This window comes from Mus caroli, unplaced genomic scaffold (genome assembly GCF_978045245.1).
Source record: "Mus caroli unplaced genomic scaffold, Mus_caroli_1 scaffold_18, whole genome shotgun sequence".
Taxonomy (NCBI): Eukaryota; Metazoa; Chordata; class Mammalia; order Rodentia; family Muridae; genus Mus; species Mus caroli.
In genome coordinates, this window is record NW_028227273.1 from 20,755,847 (window position 1) to 20,779,365 (window position 23,519).

General features: G+C 41.1%; 1 pseudogene; it reads left to right on the forward strand.

The window, feature by feature from the left end:
* Positions 1-3,440: 3,440 nt before the first annotated feature.
* Positions 3,441-23,264, forward strand: LOC147000367 (small ubiquitin-related modifier 4 pseudogene; annotated as a pseudogene).
* Positions 23,265-23,519: the final 255 nt, after the last annotated feature.

The window sequence follows — 23,519 nt, forward strand, 5'->3', positions numbered from 1 at the left end:
TGGGGCTCAAGGTCAATTCCCGCTTGCAAAACAACAACTGCCTTCCCAGCTGAGCTACTCCTTGCCCTTACTACTTATTGATTGGGTTTATTGATTGGGTTGATATTTTTGTTTTGTTTTTTGAGTTCTTTGTATATTCTATTAGTCCTCTGTCAAGATGGAAGGCTGTCTCTTCGCTCACTTAACTTCTAGCTTTGCTGTGCAGAAGCTTTTTGGTGTCATGGGACCCATTTGCTGCATTTCATTATTTCCTGAGCAAGTGTAGCCCTCTTATTTAGGAACATCTTCCTTGTGCTTTTATCAGCTTCATAGATTTTCGTCTTATGTGGGGATCCTGGAGAGTTAACGGTCTCATTTCATTCTACATTCTTTCTCCCAGGAGAACAGCCCTGTTGTCCACCATTCTAGTGGAAGTTCATCTCTTTGGGGGTGGGGGTGTTGGGTGTGTGTGTGTGTGTGTGTGAGAGAGAGAGAGAGAGAGAGAGAGAGAGAGAGAGAGAGAGAGAGAGAGAGAGAGAGAGACTATCATTTTAAATAGCCCTACCCATTCAACAGAGTACTGGATTTAATAAATGAATTGGAGAGGAAAAAATAATGTGGCTATTTACTTATTTATTTTGGTTTTTTGAGACAGGGTTTCTCTGTAGCCCTGGCTATTCTGGAACTTGATCTGTAGACCAGGCTGGCCTTGAACTTAGATCCATCTGCCTCTGCCTCCTACGGAAATAATGGTTTTTTAATGTGCTGGGTTTTATTCCTTACAGTCAATTATATTATAATGTTTTGTCAAAGCTTTTTAAAGAATAATTTTTGTAGAAATGTTTATAAACATGTAACTATGATGTATGCTTCTACAATTACTAATAAAATTGTTTTAAAGATTATTTTTGAATGAGATTGTTTTGTGTGTACTACGACAAATTTTGTGAGCCTAAAACCGTATTTCAATCTGGATTTCTTTTATCCCAGACCAGAAGAGATACAGCCTCTGTTTTGTTTCCATCTTTAACTGTGGCCTCCTATCCTTAAAGAACAATGCTCTTTTTGAACCTTATTTTTGGATAGGTTATGTCTCTTGCCTGTGATGTAGTTTCATTGGTTTTAAATCAGTTCTCAAAACGAGAACTGACTCCTTTGCAGAGGAACTTTGCATACACCGTGCATTTGATGAGCTAGTCATTCAGCACTGTGTATATTGGGATAGTGGGCATGGTGTCTGTGTTTGGCAAGCTGCCCACTCATTGTGGTCACGTCTTTACAGTTGTGTGCTTGGTGTAGGATCCCACACATAGGAAGGAAATAAAGCTTAGATGTAAATGACAAGAATGGTGATTGATGCAATCAGATTTGGCCCTGGGCCGACACTGTTCATTTTGAGTGTTTGTCTGATTCTTTACTTTCCCAGAATGCCCTCGGAATGCTGTGTAGCATGCAAAGCCTTCTCAGACGGGCTGCTTTCCTATACTAACATAGGATTGGTAGTTAATTTCTTCTTCTTCTTCTATTAGTGCTGAATAATCCATTCTATATTTTTATTTCAGTTATCAATTATCCACACACCTATTGATGTACCTTAATTGCTTCCAAATTTCATATTTGTGATTAAAGCTACTATATAAATCCATATTTAGCACTTTTTTTAATGTGTTTTAATTTATTTGGTAAAATACTTTGAAAGGACATTCCTATATTGTATTATTATTATTTGTGTCTGTCTCTTGTTTTTGTGTGCATCTGGGGGGGGGGGTGTACCTGTGTGTGGGCTGCTGCTTGTGGCTGGCAGAGATCAACCTTGGGTGTCATTCATCAAGAGCTGCCCATCTCATGATTTGAATTGGATCTCTGGGACCTGGGAATGACTTCCAGGGGGCTGCCTGTCTCTACCTCTGTGATTACAAACAAGAGCAATCATGCTTTTCCTGTGGGTACTAGGGATTAGGCTCAGGTCTCAATTCTTAGGTAGCAAGCAATTTATCTCCCCCAGTTGTATTATAGGCATATGGTTAGTTTTATGAGAAAATGCCTTCTGATCTCCATGTGACCACAGCATGTGCCCACCCCTAACCATTTTTTTTTTCTTAAGGAAGGTTTTCCAACAGGATGTGATGCCAGAAGAAAGTTTAAATCTACACAAAGAAGAAAGAATGCTGGAATCATTAAAAATGGTTTTCATCATAACACATGTATTAATAAAATACCTGAAAATACCACAAAGTGAGGATGAGGTATTTGTTATCTGTGAGGTGTGTTTGAAGCTTGACTGCATACTGGGAATTCTAGGGACTAAATTTTTTTAAAATGCTAATTAGGAATTATAGGAAATAAATAGGAATTTTTAGAAAAATTAGCAAAGAAAGAAAGGGCAGTAGGCCCAGCAACTATGAGGCTAATATTAAGTTCAACTCTGTCAGTACTGACATTATGGAAACTCTCCTGAATATAAAAACCAAGTCACTTTCCAACTATTGAGCAGAGTAATATCCAACTACAGGTTTATAATCTTAAGACATTTTGGAGCTCTTATACAGTGGTTGAGACAAATAGGAACGTTGAACCGACGTTTAACCTGGTTTTATGGACCATCTCACCAAGTAGATTACATATTTGTTACAAGTTCACATAGAACATTGATCAAGCTAGACCATATGAAGAGCCTTAAAACAAGTCTCAGTAAACCTTAGAAGGTTCAAGTCTTATAAAAAAACTGTTTTCTCTACATATAGCCTAATTAAATTTAACAACCATCTAGATAAAATTCAAGTTTTTGAAAATTAGTCAACATACTGACAGATCCCAACCAGCCCAAGAAAACTAGGGGCTGAATGAAACTGAACAAAATAGGGCTAGGCCAAAAGAGTTCCCAGAGATGTTTCTGTAGGGAATAAGCATTTCAAGTTATCCTTAGTTTCCACTTCTGAAATGGTGATGGGAAGCAAATATAAATCCTGTGTGTGGAATCAATACTGGCTTGTGTACCTGTTAGTGCCTGGACAGTAGACCAAACACAAGCTACAAGGAGTGAAGGAATGATCTACATATGTTGCAGTGGCAGTCAACAAGGAAACCCTGCAAGTAGTTAATCCCAGGAAGTTTGTTGATGTAGATAAAATGGGCACGTCTTTAAAAGACAACTTCGGAATCTCAAAAACACAGGTAATAGCTAGGGGTACATGCTGATGGTGGCCACCTACAGTTTCAACAGCGGAAAGAGGAAAATTGAGGTCAAGGCTGGCCTGGACAGCTTAGAAAGGCCCAGTCTTATTAAGTTCCCATACAATACATTAGTGTTTCTGATGATGCTGTAAGGCAGAAAGTTAACGCATACAGATTACAAAGGAAGCGGGAGATTGCCTTTCTCTGTAAAATTTATCATTTGGAAAATCCTGAGAGCTTATGAAAAACCCTGTGTCTTAGAGTCTTGGTTGCTATGACAAGACACTATGACCACGTCAACTCTTAAAAAGGAAAACATTTTAGTCCATTATGGTAAGAAGTACAGCAGCATACAGGCAGATGTGGAAATTGACAAGGTGAGTCCACAGCATTGAAATCAAAAGGACAAGATAGTCAAAGCAATTGTTATTAAAATGATTGTAATTTACTTGATTCCAGATTAGTCAGTGTATTGTAAAATTAACAATATAGAATAATGGATGAGTCAACATGATGAGTCCAGAGAGAGACTTACACTTTATATTTCCAGCAAATGTGCTAAAGTTCACTGGGGGCAGTGACCATCTTATATTTTCCTCAACAGTTGAACATTAATGTACCAAAAACCCCACAAAACAAAACAAAAAAAACCAAACTTGGGTGCAACCTCCTATCAAGTGTACTAAAATTAAATATAGACCTAAACCTCAGACATCTAAAAACTTGAGAGAAAACTTTGTGTCCTGTTAGGTAAGAATTTCTGCTACCTGAGTGCCGCCCCTAGCTTCCTACCTCATTATTAATGTTTGTGTCTTGTGTGATGAGTTGAAAATATGTCACCAGACCTGCCAGATCGATTTATTTATTTATTTATTTATTTATTTATATATAGAGATTGTTTTCTTGCAGGGAGGTGAATTTGTACAAAATGCCTTGAGCTAAAAAATAAGTGCCAAAGCCAACTTTGTATCAATTTAAACCAACTTTGTATTAATGTAAAAAGATGGGATTTTTAAAAAAAATCTAATACTTGGTAAGTATAATGTGGCCATTTGAAAATTAGTACAGATATGGCCCGACACTAGTAGACATAAAATTTGGGCCCATTGAGGGCTTTTTATTTCAGTAAAATATTTGAAGAGATAATAATGGGCTTCCTGAATAGAAGAATCATATGAAGGCAGCAAGATGAAGGAAGTAAATGTTTAACTTGAGAGAAATTTGTTTTTATGACATTTGGTGTAAATAGTGCTTGATTAATAAGACCAAGAAAGCATGATACTTTTAAAGCCTGTTTTGTAATGTTATTGAAGATTTGTCATAGGAAGTTGAAAAATCTGCAACAGAGAAGTGAATAAATTGACATATTCACAATATAATGCACACATATAAAGGTTTTGTATATTAAGGAGAGTATGGACAACATACTAGCTCAGAGCAGAACAGCTTGGAGTGTGTGGTTCTATTTTGTACTTTAGTCGTCCACAAGTGGCGGGAAGGCAGAGTATATATACCAGAGTCAACAAGACAGGTGAGGTTATGAACATTTTTAACATTTTTTTACTTGCATTTTCTACATAAAAATTATTAAGACAAAATAAAATTTACTTTTAAAGACTTTGTGGCTGGGCAGTGGTGGCCAGTGCCTTTAATCCCAGCACTCAGGAGGCAGATGCTGGTGAGTCTCTGTAAGTTCAAGGCCAGCCTGGTCTACAGAGCAAGTTCCAGGACAGTGAGGGCTACACATTGAAACCCTGTCTCGAACCTCCTCTTACTCCCCACTCCCCACCTGCTACCCCCTATCCCAAAGGCATGTGTTTATACTAGCCGTTTATAAGAGAGATGTCAGAAAAATGTTGAATTAGACATTCTTTGTGTTTTCCCCACTGGACTTTAGGTTATGGGGGAAAGTGATGATTTCTGGGACAGTCTGGGCTATAAGAGAAGAGATGAGTGAATGAAGGCTGAGTCTGAGATTGTTATACCAGAAAGTGTGAGTCGGAGATTTGAGAAGCATCCAGGATTCTTCCAGTTCTCACTTAACACCAGTGAAATCAAGAGTCACTCCAGGTGACACATGTCTCATAACATTCAGACAGCTGCCTCTGATTGTATAAACTCCTGACTGGAAGCCTGGGAGTGTGAACACAATTAACATCTCTCCTTGGTACCTCCCTTGGGTAAGATCAGTGATTGGGCAAGCTAGAGAAATGCTGTGCAAAAGAAAGGTTATCTAAAGGCAGGCATCGATAGAGCCTCTTGGCTGCCACATTGCTTTGTTGTGTAATAGCGAATGTGTGTTCTTATCTCTGCTCTTACCAATTCTACTTCTGATTTCAAGGTTTTTTTTGGTTTTTTTTTTGGGGGGGGGTTTGGTGGTTTGTTTGGCTTTTTTTTTTTTTTTTTCCTTACAAAACAAAACCAAAAACTCCTGGCATTTCTCTACTTGAAGAATTTATGAATTTGTTTTCCACGCTGCTTGTTGGACATGTAACAAGAAAGGTTGTTTTGTCCCCAGAATGTCAGAATTTGAGCCCACTGCTTATCCAGCAGAAATTAAGCTCATTTTTTGACTATGGGGTTTAAATAATATAATTTTTAAAATTAAGCTATTTTCTTTTCTCTGTGTACCTGCAGCTTAGATTCCTTAGAATATTATGGCCATCTTTAGGTAAGCCCTTTCCCACTTTTTTCCTCCACATCTAAATATTTAAAAGTCACTATGAAATATCTTTGTCCTAAGTTTTGCTCACATAAATCACATAATTTGGCCAGTACTTCTGCAAAGTTTTCAAGGGCATAGCAAACTCTCAGCTGTATGGCCTGGCCTAAAAAATAGCACTCAATCTGTCTCTCTCCTTTTTTCTTCCTCCCCCTCCTCTACCTCCTTCTCCTTTTGTTGAGACAGGGTTTCTCTATGTAGCCCTGGCTGTGCTGGAACTCACCATATAGATCAGGCTGGCCTCAAACTCACAAAGATTCACTTGCCTCTGCCTTCTGAGTACTGGAATCTTAATGCCAGGCTATGTAGGCAAGTCTTTTAATGGATAGAACAAAGTGGCAAGAACTTCCATTTTAAGGGTAGTGGTGTACCTAGTTTTCCTAAATATTTATGTCTTTTGACAACATTTCTCAAATATTTACTTGAATTTTATTAATTTCAAAAAATCCAGAATGTGGCTCAAGGACCACTTTCAGAATTCAATTTGGTGCTTATGACTGCTATGTATCCAAACTCAAAAACTGCAGGCATTGTACTGGACTGTTCTGAAATATTAACTTTTAACAAGCTTTGTGAATTTGCACATTAAAATTTGAGAATTATAAAAGCTGCAAAATTATGCAACCAGGAGTCGGGTGAAATATCTAAATGGGTAGTCACAGATAAGTGTGTCTACTTCCTTGTGGCAGACTCTTTAAGTTACTGATGTAACATTTCTTTTTTAAAAACACTATCTTAAAATTGTGTGTGTGGTCTATGTGTGTGTGGTGTATATGTATGGTATATGTATGGTGTGTGTGTGGTGCGTGGAATGTGCACATGTGTGCAGTTGCCTTCATTGAGCAGAAGAAGGTACTGAAAGTTGGGGAGCTGGAGTTACAGACAGTTGTTACTCTTCTGCTGGGAATGCTGGGAATCCAACTCTAGTCTTCTTTCTGCAAGACCAATGTGTACTCTTAACTGCTGAGCCATCTTTCTGTATGCTCCAGCCCTCTGTAACATAATTCCAAGTATCAATTCATCCAACTTTTACAGATACAGTATAGTATTTAAAATCAACTCAGAATGTTCTTTACTTTCCATAAAAGTCCATATATTAAACAAGCATTAGTCACATTTTAATTGGAATTAATGTATTGCATACTTTCTGGAGAAGGGGTCACAAGATGCTCTTTATTGAGGTTAGGGGAGATGTTTGCATAGACCCTAAGGCAGTGGTTTTTCAGCTGTCCTATGCTGTGACCTTTGAATACAGTTCATGTTGTGGTGACTCCAACCATAAAATTATTTTTGTTGCTACTTCAACAACTGTAGTTTTGCTACTGTTATGAATTGTAAATATTTTTTGGAGATATAGGTTGAGACCATGTACTAAGGGGCTCTCCTACCTGAGTTTCATTAAATAGTGACCTTTTGCTAAGCTTGTGGGTATTAAGAGGACAGTTTCAAATTGTAGTCCAGTCCTGATGGTCCCTTGGAAAATACTTGCTTCTCCAAGCCAAGGAAAGTGGAGAAGGCTTCTTTGGGGAATTGGGACTCAGATGTAAAGACTGTTAGTGTAGAGTCCAATATGAATGTAAAACATGACCTTGGATGAGCTTCTCCCTCAGTCTTTCATCATATGTTAGAGTTATGCTTACTTTGCATTTTGAAAAAAGTAATGTGTGCATTTTCTGTGGAATTTCCATATGCCAAATATTTGGTGAGTGATGCCTTCTCCTGTTTTCTCTAAGGACTATCACATCTTCCTTTATTATGAATAATAGGAGTCTCAAAGAGTTTAATCAGATTTGGGTGGGGCGGTGGGGTGGGGATGAGAACTTAAATCCAGATCTGCCTGTTTTGGGAGCTGAGCACTTGCTCCGTGCTTTTAAAGGAGTTGAGAGTAGCCATGTTATTGGATAGCTTAGTTTGTTTTCATAGACTTCAAGGTTCCTTGTAAGGCTTTAGGTAAGTATCAAAGATCTGAGGCGTGTATCATTAAGACTATGTTGTATACTACAAACTAGATATGGAGAGTAAGAGCTGGAATTTTGACAGGTTCATTTAAAGGGTTGAGAAGAATCTAATTACAGGATGTCCCAAAGAAGTTACGAGTCTCTCTCAGGCACCCACCCGGGCACATTAGGAGCATGGTGCGGACATGAGCTTGTCCTTGCCCTATATAGTGATGATTTCTTAACTAGGAAGTGTGCTGTGGAGAAACTGGAAATGAGTGCCTCTCGAAAGAGCTCTTGGGTGGAGTCAGTAGTGTAGCAGGGAGACACCTTCAAGCCCTAGACGAGGGCCTGTTTTCTCACAGAAAAGCTAATTAGCTCACTTGGGCATTGAGCACACAGCAGAAGGCTTTTCAGCATTAGTAAACAACTGAACCCGTATACCCTCAGTAGAGTACATGGGCAACTACATACAAATACCAGTTCTCAGCCTGTCCCAGTGTATTCCACACATGACTGAGAACCCACTGTATACTAAGATTTTGTCTTCTACTTTTCTGAAGCATTTAGAAGCAGAAACAAGAAAACACTAGGATTTATTGGTCTACCCTTTCAAAAACTACCTTCTGACATGTACTTTTACAGATGTTCCCACAGCCTTCCCAGGGGTGCGAGAGAGAATTAGAAGGCAAACAGCCTGGTCAGTCTTAAACCTGGCCTTTGTCATAGAAGGGGAGGGGAGGATGGCTCAAAGATACACGCCTCAGGTCTTTGATACTTACCTGAAGCCTTGTGAGCAACTCTGAAGTCTGTGAAAACAAACTAAACTATCCAAAACTGTGGCTACTCTCAATTCCTTTACAAGCAAGGAGTGCTCAGCTCCCAAACCAGGCAGATCTGGGTTCAAGTTCCTGTCCCTCCCCAGCCTCCTCCTGCTGCAAAATCTGATTAAACTCTTTAAGACTGCTAGTACTCATAATAAAGGAAGATGTGGTCAAGTGGTGGTCGTAGTTGAAAATACAATGATGCATTTAAAGTGCTATCACAATATTTAATCTGTACATTCTCCACAAATGTTTACTATTATTAAACTATACTCCAAGGGCCTTTGGAGAAAGGGAGGGGTGAGGAGAGCAGAGGAGGGTGAAGACAGGAAGCAAATCCATTACACTAGGTGTCAGCGTTGTGCTTCATTTAAGTGCTCAATGCCTGTTCTAATTTTACTTATTCCCCGGGAATAGAAAAGTACTTAAGCAAATCTGGGAGAATCAGAAACCTAAAACTGCAAAAGGGGGACACAGCAATAGACTGGCTTAGGCCACTAAGCATCAGTTATTTTCAAACTAGCTGTCTCTTGAAAATGAGCAACCCACCCCAATTGGTGTCTGCTATCTTTAGAATCTTGACATCTCAGAAATTGTCTGATCTTGGCTTTGGGTCGGGTGCCAGCCTTTTTCCAGACTTTAGGTCCTGAGTCAGCATCGTTTGTCAGGAAGAACTGTTTGAACGCCAGCATCTACTTACCAAGTAGGTGGGAGTGTTTATCTTCTCAGATTGTTAGTTTAAAAAAGATACACATTTGAGAAAAAAAAAAAAACCTTACTAAAAAATACCAAACATTAAGAAAAAAAAGTGGGGGCTAAAGAGGTGGCTCAGCCGTTAAAAAGTGCTTGCTGCTCGAGGAAGGTGATGAGTTTAAGTGTGCAGCACATAAATGCCAGGCGGGCATGGCATCTCACCTCTGATTTCAGGCTTGGGAGGCAGAGACCGGAGACCCCTTTTTCTTTCACCCCTAGCTAATTAGCTATCCAGATTAGCTGTATCTGTGGCTCTGGGTTTGGCTGAAAGACCCTGCCTCAAAGAACAAGGTGGAAGAGCAGTTGAGAAAGGCTCTTGATACCAACCTTGAGCCTCTTCATGCATGCACATATGCTCCCACACGGGTCCACACAGGAGGCACATACCTGTGGAGGCCAGAGGCCAATGCAAGGTGCCTTCATCAGTTGCTTTTCCCTTTAGTTTTTGGAACAGGATTTCTGACTGAGCCAGAGCTCACCAATTAGCTAGGCTTGCTGGCTAGAGCATCCCAGAGATCCTCCTGCCTCTGCCTCTCCAGTGCTCAGAGTAAGGTACCCACCTCAAAGGCCCCGGAGAGCCAAGCTCAGACCCTTCTGCTTTGGAAGCAAGCATGCGACTGGAAGAGCCCTCCTCTTGGCCTCAATATATTAATGTTGCATGCTGTTTTTACACTTATGCTGGGACCATGTTGACTTTGAAGAATGTTTTGCTGTGGAGAGACTAGTATTGGATACAGATACTAACAATGAAGGGCTAAGTCGGGGAGGGGAACGTTTCTCTATGTGACTCGGATGTGGAAATGGTCCGCCACTAGTTTCCATACTGAGCGTTATTGTCATTAAAGCGGATATGATTTTACAGTCCTGCTGCTGCCTGCTTGTTGATGGCCTGCTAATAGCTAATGGAGTGGAAACCCAGTGGAGGGGCGACCTTTGAATTCTGTCCTGTGTGGTTGGTGGTGCCAAGCTTCATCTTTTAAAAATAAATTGTCCTTTGAATAAAACAAAGTGAATGAGTTGAATTTATTTAAACACCGTTTATGGCCCTATTCCACAAGAAGTTTAATCTTCAGTTTAGTAAATAAAGTCTAATGCATTTCACAATGATTATACTGACCTAGAGAGTGAAAAAAGCCTAACACAGACTGCCAATCATTCATTAATATCAAGTTCAGTATTTGGCCTAGCTGCAATGATATTAGTATAATATTCTTTTTGTGTGGACTCATGGCTCTCCACTTGCATGTGAAGAAAGTTGATATGTGAATCAGTCACTGAGGGTTCATTGTATATTAGACCCTGGAAAAAGAGCCTCAGCTGGGCTAAGTGGCACCCCACCTGGGTGCTCATAGTCCCAGCACCCAAAAGTCTGAGGTAGGCAGAACTCTGGTCTACAGAGTGATTTTCAGGCCAGTCTACACAGGGCTACCTGAGCCTTTATAAGGTTCTTTTGTGGGTTGACCTAAGAAGTTAAATTTAGGGGCTGGAGAGATGGCTCAGCAGTTAAGAGCACTGACTGCTCTTCCAATGGTCCTGAGTTCAAATCCCAGCAACCACATGGTGGTTGATATCACAACCATCTGGGATGATTTCTGACGCCCTCTTCTGGTGTGTCTGAAGACAGCACTTACATATAATAATAAATAAAATTTTTTTAAAAGTTAAGTTTATTAAATTCTATTCCATGAGAATAGTAGTAGTTGCTTTATAAGCATATGCTGAGACTAGCAGAATGTCTTTTGAGGCCGCATTTATGACAACCTCTTAAGGACAAGGCCTTTATAAACAAGTCTAATTCCTCCCACTTATTTCCTCATTTAAATGTTTCCCTTGAAAGATTTCATTCAGCTCCTTAACCTTTCCTGCTGAGATAAGTCCTGGCAGCGGGAGGAGCTGGGCACAAATTCAAGGGCTTCAGTCTCAGCATCAACTCTCTTCTCTCATTCAGAGATCTCAAAGCTTCAGAGGAGATGAAAACTATCAGTTCCCAAGAGGCAGGACCTCCTTAGATCATCCCATGTCTTGGCATAAGACTGGAGTCAATACGTAGCTGGGCTAAGTCAAGAGGTGAGGCTTAAAGTTGTTAAGTTACCTAAGGGGAAACAACGACTTTGGTATTAAGAAAGAAAATAAACACGCAGTTAGGTGGGACAGATCTGGGAGGATCTTGGGACCCCAGTTCAATTCCTAGCAGTCACATGACAGCTTACAACTCCAGTCTCAGGGTATCTGATGCTGTCTCAGCATCAACTCTCTTCTTTCTTTGACTCTGTAAATCTTTTAAAGAGGAGTCATGATAGAAATGATTTGCCAGCACAAGAATTACATTGGCTTGGGATCTGGCTCTTCAAACATATTGATAAGGTAAATAACTTTAATCTTAATGAGAAATTAATGCTTCAAAGTTTCTTTCTTTGAGAATTTTATTATATATATTATATATATATGTATAATACATATATGTGTATATATTATACATGCATACATATTATTCATGTATATCTATATACACACACACTATTTACTTTATGAGTGTTTTGTCTTCATGGATGTCTGTTCATCATATATACACCTGGTGCCTGAGGAGGTCAGAAGACAGCATCAGATACCCTGAGACTGGAGTTGTAAGCTGTCATGTGGCTGCTAGGAATTGAACTGGGGTCCCAAGATCCTCCCAGATCTTTCCCACCTAACTTCGTGTTTATTTTCTTTCTTAATATCAAAAACAAACTCTTCAACCAGCCAAACAAACAAAACCAAAAACCATGGAGACTGATTTGTTTAGGCCAGCTACTGCTGAGCCTGTCTGTCCTGCAGTGTGGCTGATATATACCTAATGTCACTCCACGAAGAAAATGGATTTTCCCTGTCCCATCGTATTGGTTGGGAATAACTTCTTGGCTGGTGTTGGGACTCTGTGTACACTTCTGTTCCTTCATGCTGAGATGTTATCTAGCTTGAACTCATATAGGTAAGTCAGCATTTCTGTGAGGCTGTGTGTGCATCTGTCCTGCTGTGTCTGGAAAACAGTTTCCTTCGTGCCATCTACCACCTTCCACCTTCCTGCCCCTCTTTTGGGTAAATCTCCAAGCTTTGAGGGCAGGGGTGTGAGAATTTACTAATTAAAAAACTTACCATATTGTGCTTGAGTGCTAGTGTGCACATACTGTGGCACAAACGTGGAGGTCGTGGGACAGTTTTTTGAGGTCAGTTCTCTCTCTTCTCTCCTACCCATGAGTGGCCTGAGGTCACACCACCAGGCGTCCACAGCAGATGTCTTTACCCACTGAGCTGTCTTCAGCAGCTTGAGAAATTCAAGGATGTGTTCTCTCGTGTATTTGTCTTACGGTAGGACAAAAAGTTTTTGAAGCATTAATAGTTAGAAGACCTAAAGATTAGCTAACTCCTTTATTTTATTTTTGTTTTCAAGACAGGGTTTGTCTGTGTGGCTGTAGAACTTTCTCTGTAGACCAGGCTAGCTTTGCACTCAGAGATCCACCTGCCTCTGCCTCCTGAGTGCTGGGACAAAAGGCCTGCTGCCACCAGACCTGGCTCTAACTAATTCTTGTATGAGAAATCTGAGAATATTTACCTGTGGAGGATGGTGTGACTTATTACCACGACAGATATAATGTATTTCATTTTTTTTCTTTCTTTTTCTATTTAATCAGCAATTGCCAAAGTTTATCAACTACTTTGCTTTGGATTTTGCCATACAGTAACCAGCACTATGGCTTAAACACTGAGTAGGGTAGTCAAGATAACAGACTCTTGACTCAGGCACTGTAGCTATGATTTGCAGCTCACATTACCTGTGTAATTATAGGTAAATCTTTTTTTCTTTCTTTTCTTTTTTTCTTTTTTTTTTTCGAGACAGGGTTTCTCTGTGTAGCCCTGGCTGTCCTGGAACTCACTCTGTAGACCAGGCTGTCCTCGAACTCAGAAATCCGCCTGCCTCTGCCTCTGTCTTCCGAGTGCTGGGAGTAAAGGCATGCACTACCAAGCCCGGCTAGGTAAGCCTTAAGTATAGTCTCATCTGTAATTTGGATTTGGTAATATCCCCAATCTAATAGACTTGTAAATCTTCGTAAATGTGTAAAGTGCTTAGAACAATATTGATAGATTATAAGCTGAAAACAGACAATAGAAAATTATTATTACCATGACAGATATAATGTATTTCATTTTTTCTTTCTTTTTAAAAAATATTTATTTATTTATTTTATGTATATGTGAGTACACTATTGCTGTCTTCAGACACACCAGAAGAGGGCATCAGATCCAACTACATACAGATGGTTGTGAGCCACCATGTGGTGGCTGGGAATTGAACTCAGAACCTCTGGAAGAGCAGCCATGCTCTTAACCACTGAGGTCATTTCTCCAGTCCCTGTATTTAATTTCTTACAGGCTGGGTAATTTAAAAACAGTTTGGGTATATCCTAATGAATTTAGTTGTAAAGCTATGATGGCTTGAGGCTCAAGTGATTGTTTATTCAGTCTGACTTGCATGTATGTGTGCTTGCTATTACCATAAAAAGGTGGAGTTCTCCATCTTTTGTTTTCTCTTGAGTGATAGATAGGATAACCGTTTTCCCATGAGGCAGAAATAGAGGAATTCTTCCTTATACTTAATGATTAGCTTACATCTGTATTTAATGCTAATATCCTCTTTCTGTTTCATTAAAAGGAAAGCCAAAAAAGAAACTCTGGCCTAGGGAGTTAAGTGGTACTTTTTAGTAATTTATTTATTTATTTATTTATTTTTTGGTTTTTCGAGACAGGGTTTCTCTGTGTAGCCCTGGTTGTCCTGGAACTCACTGTGTAGACCAGGCTGGCCTCGAACTCAGAAATCCGCCTGCCTCTGCCTCCTGAGTGCTGGGATTAAAGGCGTGCGCCACCACCGCCCGGCTCTTTTTAGTAATTTAAAAGTGAGAGGCTGGGATGGGTACATGCAGTCAAGACTTCAAACTGAAGTAGAATAGAAAATAACAACGTGCACTATACCAAGGGTTGGTATTTTCTGAAGCACTGCACATCAGACGTATATATGCAAGTATATTACGATAATCAGCCTATGAAGCATGGCCTATATTCAAATTCTGGCTTGTTTACTTGTCTTTGAACAAATTATTATACTCCTATACTAATCTGTAAAAGAGACATAATAAAATTACCTTTTCCTAGGACTTTTGGAAGAATTAAGTAAGCTAACCTATAGAGAACGTTCAGCTTATAAGACTGATGACTATATACATATTATAAAGTCCCTTATCATAAAATATGTTTTCTTACTATGAGTCATTTCGAAACACAGAAGGAATGCTAGCTAATACACTGTCAATCTCTGTGTGACCTGGAGTGTTCCACTTGCTCTCCCTGTTCATTCTCACTGTCTTTCTCGGAAAGGTGAGTGGGTCCTGTATTCCCCTAAATGTGTCCACTGTTTACTTCTGGGTTTTTATTAGTCTTTCTAGTGCTCTTTGTTCTCTTTTTTTCTTTTTCCTAATTATTTTTAAATATACTTTTTTATTGGATATTTTATTTATTTACATTTCAAATGTTATCTCCTTTCCCAGTTTGCCCTCCAGAACCCCCCTATTCCATCCTCCATCCCCCTGCTTCTATGAGGGTGCTCTTCTACCCACCCACTCCTGCCTCCCCGCCCTGGTGTACTCCTGCAGTGGGGCATCGAGCCTTCCCAGGATCAAGGGCCTCTCCTCCCATTGATGTCTGACAAGGCTATCCTCTGCTACCTAGGCGGCTGGAGTCATGTGTCCCTCCATGTGTACTCTGGTTGTCTAATCTGTAAAATAGACATAATAAAATTATCTTTCCCTAGGACTTTTGTAAGAATTAAGTAAGCTCCCCTGGGAGCTCTTGGGGGGGGGGGCGTCCGGTTGGTTGATATTGCTGTTCTTCCTGTGGGTTGCAAACCCTTTTGGCTCCTAGAGTCCTTTCTCTAACTCCTCCATGAGGGACCTGGAGCCTCATTTTGTTGATTTTCTCAAAGGACCAGCTCCAGGTTTTGTTGATTCTTTGTATCGTTTTCTTTGTTTCTACTTGGTTGATTTTAGCCTGGAGTTTGATTATTTCCTGCTGTCTACTCCCCTAGGATGTATTTGCTTCTTTTTGTTCTAGAGCTTTCAGGTGTGCTGCCAAGCTGCTAGTGTGTGCTCTCTCCAGTTTCTTTTCAGAGGCACTCAGAGCTATGAGTTTTCCTCTTACCTCTGCTTTCATTTTGTCCCATAAGTTTTTGTATGATGTGTCTTCATTTTCATTGAATTCTAAAGAGTCTTTAATTTTTTTTTTTTTTTTTTTTTTGGTTTTTAGAGACGGGGTTTCTCTGTATAGCCCTGGCTGTCCTGGAAGTCACTTTGTAGACCAGGCTGGCCTCGAACTCAGAAATCCACCTACCTCTGCCTCCCAAGTGCTGGGATTAAAGGCGTGCACCACCACTGCCCGGCTTTATTTCTTCCTTTACCAAGTTATCATTGAGTAGAGCATTGTTCAGCTTCTGTGTGTATGTGTGCCTTCTGTTGTTTTTGTTGTTATTAAGATCAGTGTTAGTCCATGGTGATCGGATAGGATGCATGGGATTATTTCAATCTTCTTTTATCTGTTGAGGCCTGTATTATGACCAATTACATGGTAAATTTTTGAGAAAGTACCATGAGATGCTGAGAAGAAGGTATATTCTTTTGTTTTAGGATGAAATGTCTTATGGATATCTGTTAAATCCATTTGGTTCATAACTTCTGTTAGTTTCACTGTATCCCTATTTAGTTTCTGTATCTATGATCTGACCATTGCTGAGATTAGGGTGTTGAAGTCTCCCACTATTATTGTGTTCAGTGCAATATGTGCTTTGAGCTTTAGTAAAGTTTCTTTTATGAATGTGGGTACCCTTGCATTTGGAGCATAAATGTTCAGAATTGAGAGATCATCTTGGTATATTTTTCCTTTGATGAGTAAGAAGTGTTGTTCCTTATCTTTTTTGATAACTTTTGGTTGAAAGTCAATTTTATTTGATATTAGAATGGCTACTCCGGCTTGTTTCTTGGGACTATTAGCTTGGAATTTTTTTTCCAGCCTTTTACTCTGAGGTAAAAGGTTGTCTGTCTTTGTCATTGAGGTGTGTTCCCTATATGCAGCAAAATGTTGGGTTCTGTTTACATATCCAGTCTGTTAGTCCTTTCATTGGGGAGTGGAGTCCATTGATGTTAAGAGATAGTAAGGAAAAGTGATTGTTGCTTCCTGTTATTTTTGTTGTTAGAGGTGGAATTATGTTTATGTGGCTATCTTCCTTTTTTTTTTTTTTTTTGGTTTTTCGAGACAGGGTTTCTCTGTGTAGCCTTGGCTGTCCTGGAACTCACTCTGTAGACCAGGCTGGCCTCGAACTCAGAAATCCGCCTGCCTCTGCCTCCTGAGTGCTGGGATTAAAGGCGTGCGCCACCACGCCCGGCTTCTTTTGGTTTTTTTAAAGATTATTTTCTTGCCTTTTCTGAGGTGTAGTTTCACTCCTTGTGTTGGAGTTTTTCATCAATTATCCTTTGTAGGGCTGGATTTGGTGAAAGATATTGTGTAAATTTGATTTTGTCAAATGGAATATCTTGGTTTCTCCATCTATGGTAATTGAGAGTTCTGCTGGGTATAGTAGCCTGAGCTGGCACTAGTATTCTCTTATGGTCTGTATGACATCTGTCCAGGATCTTCTGGCTTTCATAGTCTCTGGTAAGAAGCCTGGTGTAATCCTGATAGGTCTGCCTTTATATGTTACTTGACCTTTTCCCTTACTTATATTTGGTGTTTTGATTATTACGTGACGGCAGGGATTTCTTTTCTGGTCCAGTCTATTTGGAGTTCTGTAGGCTTCTTGTATGTTCATGGGCATCACTTAGGTTAGGGAAGTTTTCTTCTGTAATATTGTTGAAGATATTTGCTGGCCCTTTAAGTTGGGAATCTTTGCTTTCTTCTATACCTGCTATCTTTAGGTTTGCTCTTCTCATTGTGTCCTGGATTTTTTTGGATGTTTTGGGTTAGGAGCTTTTTGCATTTTGCATTTTGTTTGACAGTTTTGTCAATGTTTTTTGTGGTATCTTCTGTACCTGAGATTCTCTCTTCTATCTCTTGTATTCTGTTGGTGGTGGTTGTATCTATGACTCCTGATCTTTTTCCTAGGTTTTCTATCTCCAGGGTTGTCTCCCTTTGTGATTTTTTTTTTTATTTCTATTTTCACTTTTAGATCCTGGATGGTTTTGTTCATTTCCTTCACCTGCTTGTTTGTGTTTTCCTGTAACTCTTTAAGGGATTTTTGTATTTCCTCTTTAAAGGCTTCTAGCTGTTTACCTGTGTTCTCCTGTATTTCTTTAAGGGAGTTATTTATGTCCTTCTTAAAGTCCTTTATCATCTTCATGAGATGAGCATTTAGATTTGATTCTTGCGTTTCTTGTGTAATGGGGTATCCAGGACTTACTGTGGTGGGAGAACTGGGTTTTGATGATGCCAAGTAGCCTATGTTTCTGTTGCTTAGGTTCACGGATCCTGTTGTCTGTGGATCCCACGCCCCCAATTGGGCAGCCTTTTTTGGCCTCAGTGGCAGAGGATATCCCTAGTCCTGCAGCAGCTTGATGTATGGGGGTGTGGGGAGTAGGGGAGGGGTCAATAGAGAAGGGGCAGGGGAAATGGGGGGAGGACTTGCATGAGGGAATACTGGGTGGAGAGGCCAGTCTGATAATTGGGTTGTAAAGGAAACAAATAAGTAAATTTAATTAAAAAAAAGTAATGGGATCTGGGAAGACAGGGAGAGAGAGGAAGAAAATAATGGAATGTATATGTCCTGAAACCTAAAGTGGGGACTATTTCCAGGGAGGAAGGGAAGCAGGAAGAAGTATTGAGGAGGATGGGGGATTACAGCACAATTCAGAGAGTGTAAAATAGGACAAAGCATTTGTGTGTTCACAAAAAATATAAAAAATGAAAATGGTACGTGTTACATGTAGCGTTTGCTACCCTGCCTAAGCTCCGGAAATGGGCCATGCTACCAGTCCCCACCCAGAGAATATTCATTCTGCAAATGAAAAACACAGACACACATCTTGCTCAATTTCTACTTGTCTTATTGGCTCAATTGTTGGGGGCCTGCAATCTACCTCAGTTAGTTGCCCTACTCAGTACTCCCACCTCAGCATCTGCCCTCAACTTCCGTTGCTCAGCTACCTTCAGTCCCATCTCAACACTCCAACATCCCATCTGGAGAAGCCGCTCATGGCTGCTCTGCCCAAGATCCCACATGGCTGGTTGGTTTTTCTCCCTTGGAAGCATGGGGAATACCTTTCTTCTCTGTGTCTGCTAACTTGCCTGAGGGGCCCGGAAAGTCCCACCTATCCTCCCTCCTCCCCCCAGCAATTGGCCCATGGCATCTTTACTGATAGATCATGAACATGAATTGGGGAATAGAACCTTAGCATCAGCACCACCCCCTACATTTGAAAAGGAAGACAAACAAAAACCAAAAGGAGTTGCTTCTAATTTAGCATTCAGTTTTTATTTTATTTGTTTGTTTATTTTTATTTTTTAAAGATAAGGTTTTTCTAGCTGTCTCTTGTGAGACTATGCTGGGGTCTAGCAAACACAGAAGTGGATGCTCACAGTCAGCCATTGGATGGATCACAGGGCCCCCAATGGAGGAGCTGGAGGAAGTACCCAGGGAGCTGGGGGCATCTGCAATCCTATAGGTGGAAAAATAATATGAACTAACCAGTAACCTCCCCCCCCCCCACACACACACAGAGCTCGTGTCTCTAGGTGCATATGTATCAGAAGATGGCCTAGTTGGCCATCAGTGGAAAGAGAGGCCTATTGGTCATGCAGACTTTATATGCCTCAGTACAGGGGAACGCCAGGGCCAAGAGGTGGGAGTGGGTGGGTGGGGGATGGGTTTGGGAGGGTGTGGGGGACTTTTGGGATAGCATTGGAAATGTAAATGAAATAAATACCCAATAATAAAAAAAAGTGTAGATATATGCAATATATATATTGCTAACTTGCCTCTCTCTCTCTCTCTCTTAAAAAAAAGATAAGGATTCTGTGTAGCCTGGCACTCCCTGGAACTCCCTCTGTTTGTAGACCAGACTGGCCTTGAACTCAGAAATCTGTGTGCCTCTGCCTCCTGAGTCCTAGGACTAAAGGCATGTGCACCATGCTTTTAGTCCCAGTTTAATTACAAAATACTCTCAATTTTTGGTTATATAATTCTCTCAGCAAACATAGCTGTTTTAAAAGCATCTTTCAGTTTTTATCATTAAATTTCTGCTATCCTTTTTCAGGAGGCTTTAAATAGGTTCATAGCACAAATAACCAAGGTTTAGAACATGCTACAAGCTTGCTATATGCATGCATATTCATTAACTCACTTAGGTATCATTGTAGCCCTGGGAAACCCTACTTTACAGATGACAGAATGGAAATATTCAGTGTTAGGACATATGCAAAGACACAGCACTTAGATCTGAGCTCAGCCATATTTTATTTGAGGGCTGTTGAACATTTGTCTTCAATGGAGTTTACCTGCTTTTCCCTTCTCATCTGTCTACCCCCCAGAGGCATTTTAATCCAAGGCAAATACTAAAAAGTTTTATTTCTCATGTAAATTTTGGGACCGGATCTCTTTAGTTGTCTCATCCCTAGGATGTTATTACATAGGCTCTGCCAGCTGGGAAAAGCTGTAGAAGACCCCAACAGCATCCGAGAGTACAAGGAGTGCTCATAAAACAGATGCTTCAAAAACAGCTACGCTTACTGAGGGAATCAAATAACCAAGAGTTGAGGCTAATTTTTGCAATTAAACTAATGGAACTACATTAATTATCTATGAACCTTATTCCAAAGTGGTCCTCAGTTTTAAAACTCCAAAGAAAGCAGAAAGAGTACAGTATGCTATGTTCTCTGAGCGGATGATGAGGTCTATCTTCTCCAGATAGGTCGTCTCATTGGGAGCGCTCATGAGACTGGGTTATTTTATGGTTTTACTCTTTAAAAACCTCTTTTAAGCTCACAGAGCAGAACAAGTTGGTCTGTCTGAGAGCACCAGGCTTAGATCAAAAGTGTGTCACCTTAAAAAAAATTGTCTTAAGCAAAACAAAAACAAACAAGCAACATTCCCTCTAAAATTGAAAAAAAATAAACACAGATGAAGGACTAGTGTCAAATACAGGGTGAAAGGAAAGACATCAGAATCTAAATTCAGAATGAACAAAGTTCGGTCAGCATTGACTTACATTCCAGATCCCTCGGCCAGGGCCTTGGAGTCGATGGGAGATTTCCCTTCATAATCAGGTAGTCATTGTTTGGTGTGGCATGCTTCTCTTTCCAATCTGGATGGATGAAGAAGGTTGGATGGACACGCAGTGTGCTCAGACTCTCTAGCACCACTCAAAAATAAGCTTTGATCTCTCTGGAGTGACTATAAATCCTCTATCACAAACCATGTTGGACCTTAGGTGGCTTTTAAATTTCAAATACTCTTCAGCATGAGAGACTTTTATTGCCTTCAGATTTATTTGTTGTTCTCAATGTTCGCTGTGTTTATACTGAGATACAGATTCAGTTTTTTTGTGATGGTAATTAACTTTTGAACCAAGAGAAAACTGAGGCCCATTTCATTATGGGCTTAAGCTACACCTGCCCTTTTCCTTCTCCTTCTCCTTCTCCTTCTCCTTCTCCTTCTCCTTCTCCTTCTCCTTCTCCTTCTCCTTCTCCTTCCCCTTCCCCTTCCCCTTCCCCTTCCCCTTCCCCTTCCCCTTCCCCTTCCCCTTCCCCTTCCCCTTCCCCTTCCCCTTCCCCTTCCCCTTCCCCTTGCCCCTTCCCCTTCCCCTTCCCCTTCCCCTTCCCCTTCCCCTTCCCCTTCCCCTTCCCCTTCCCCTTCCCCTTCCCCTTCCCCTTCCCCTTCCCCTTCCCCTTCCCCTTCCCCTTCCCCTTCCCCTTCCCCTTCCCCTTCCCCTTCCCCTTCTTCCCCTTCCCCTTCCCCTTCCCCTTCCCCTTCTTCCCCTTCTTCCCCTTCTTCCCCTTCCCCTTCCCCTTCTTCCCCTTCCCCTTCCCCTTCCCCTTCCCCTTCCCCTTCTTCCCCTTCTTCCCCTTCTTCCCCTTCCCCTTCCCCTTCCCCTTCCCCTTCCCCTTCCCCTTCCCCTTCCCCTTCCCCTTCTTCCCCTTCCCCTTCCCCTTCTTCCCCTTCCCCTTCCCCTTCCCCTTCCCCTTCTTCCCCTTCCCCTTCCCCTTCCCCTTCCCCTTCCCCTTCCCCTTCCCCTTCCCCTTCCCCTTCCCCTTCCCCTTCCCCTCCTTTTTTTTTTTTTGACAGGGTTTCTCTGTGTAGCCCTGGCTGTCCTGGAACTCACTCTGTAGACCAGGCTGGCCTCAAACTCAGAAATCCGCTTGCCTCTGCCTCCTAAGTGCTGGGATTAAAGGCATGCACCACCACACCCAGCTCTTTTTCTAAACTGGGGTGTTAGGAATCCCAAGTCAGGTCCTCTTGGATAATGAAAAGTGATGTGGAACCCTTGCTCAGTTGTCTTATTTCACATCTTATTAAAGCTTTATTATTACTGCCTGTGTGAGAGGGAGTGTGTGTGTGTGTGTGTGTGTATACATGAACGTGCAGGTGCTGGTGGAGTCTAGAAGAGGGTGTTGATTCCCCTCTTATAAATCTGAAAGTTGGGACAGCAAAGCCTCATCAGCCCAGGCTTCCCAGGGACCCCCAGTGTTCAAGCCTCCATGGAGCCTCATGGTAGATATTGTGTGTGTGACTTTCAGCTATGATGACTTTCAGCTATGACTATGTGACCAGAGTACTGGCAACCTTTAAAAACAATCCTCTAAAACCAAAAACAACTACTCAGACACAAACCTGCTGTCAGTGCAGAAAAACTGTGAGCAAAGCCCCGGGCCCCATGATCCACCTTACATGGGTACTGGGAGCAAAGCCCAGGTCCTGTGATTGACCATCAAGTGCTCCTAACTGCTGAGCCATCTCTCTCGCCCATTATTCACACCTCCGCCTTGTTCATTGTGATGAGTGTCTCAGTTGAACCCAGAGCTTACCGATATGGCCAGTCTCGATTGCTACAGGGATCCTTTGTCTTTCTTTTCTGAACCTTGGAATTACAGATGCGTTCCTATGCCCGCTCGTCTTTCCACATGGGTATAAGAGATTCAAACTTCAGTCTTCACTCTGTTTTCTCAAGCCCTCTCCATCCCTGAAGTCCTGGAATTCTTCCTGGCTGGCTGGACAGACTCATGTTATTCATTCATTACCCTGGGAACAAGCTTTCCTAAATTTTATGTTATTGAATAGTTTGTATCTAAGGTACTGTATTACGTTGGGATTTTATGTATGGTAGAGATCAGATAAATGTTCTCAAATCCACTTCTTCTGCTCCTGGGGCTGCCTTCTTGCTCCTTCAGAGGACACTGAGTACCTCTTCTATGACTCAGCAGCTGAGTAGACTCAAGTGCTCACCCTGGCAAATGAGAAACCCAAGGAAGGAGTCAAGACAGAGAAGAGTGAGCGTATTAATTTCAAGGTGGTAGGAAGGATGTGCTGTAGTTCAAGGTGAAGAGACAGACACCACTCAGTGAACTAATGAAAGCCAATAGTGAAGGATGGGGTCTGCTCACGAGGAAGATCATTTTGATGGACAGCCAATGGACAGCCACACTGTGCTGTTGGAGGTGGATGATGAAGGTATGGAGGATGTGTGCCAGCAGCAGACAAGATGTATCTATTGCCAAGGGAATCTGCTATTTCACTCTAGAATTTTGTTACAGACTGAGAATACATTCTCAATTAGAAAGATGAAATTTGGTTTTAGCACATGCTGACTTCTACAGTGTAATTTTCTCTATTTTTTTCATTTCCCATCCCTTTATAGGGCATAAAGTAATTGGTATATGTACACAAATACTGCACCTTCTTTCTTAACTAAATGGCTAATGTTCTGCTTTGGTTGATAACAAGTGGAAATGGTCTTGGGGAGACACTGGTTTTGTGAAGATATCCTCTTTCCCCCCAGAAGTGGCACACTCACTCGGATCTCATCTTTTTTACTTATTTATTTGTCTGTTTGTTTTCAAGAC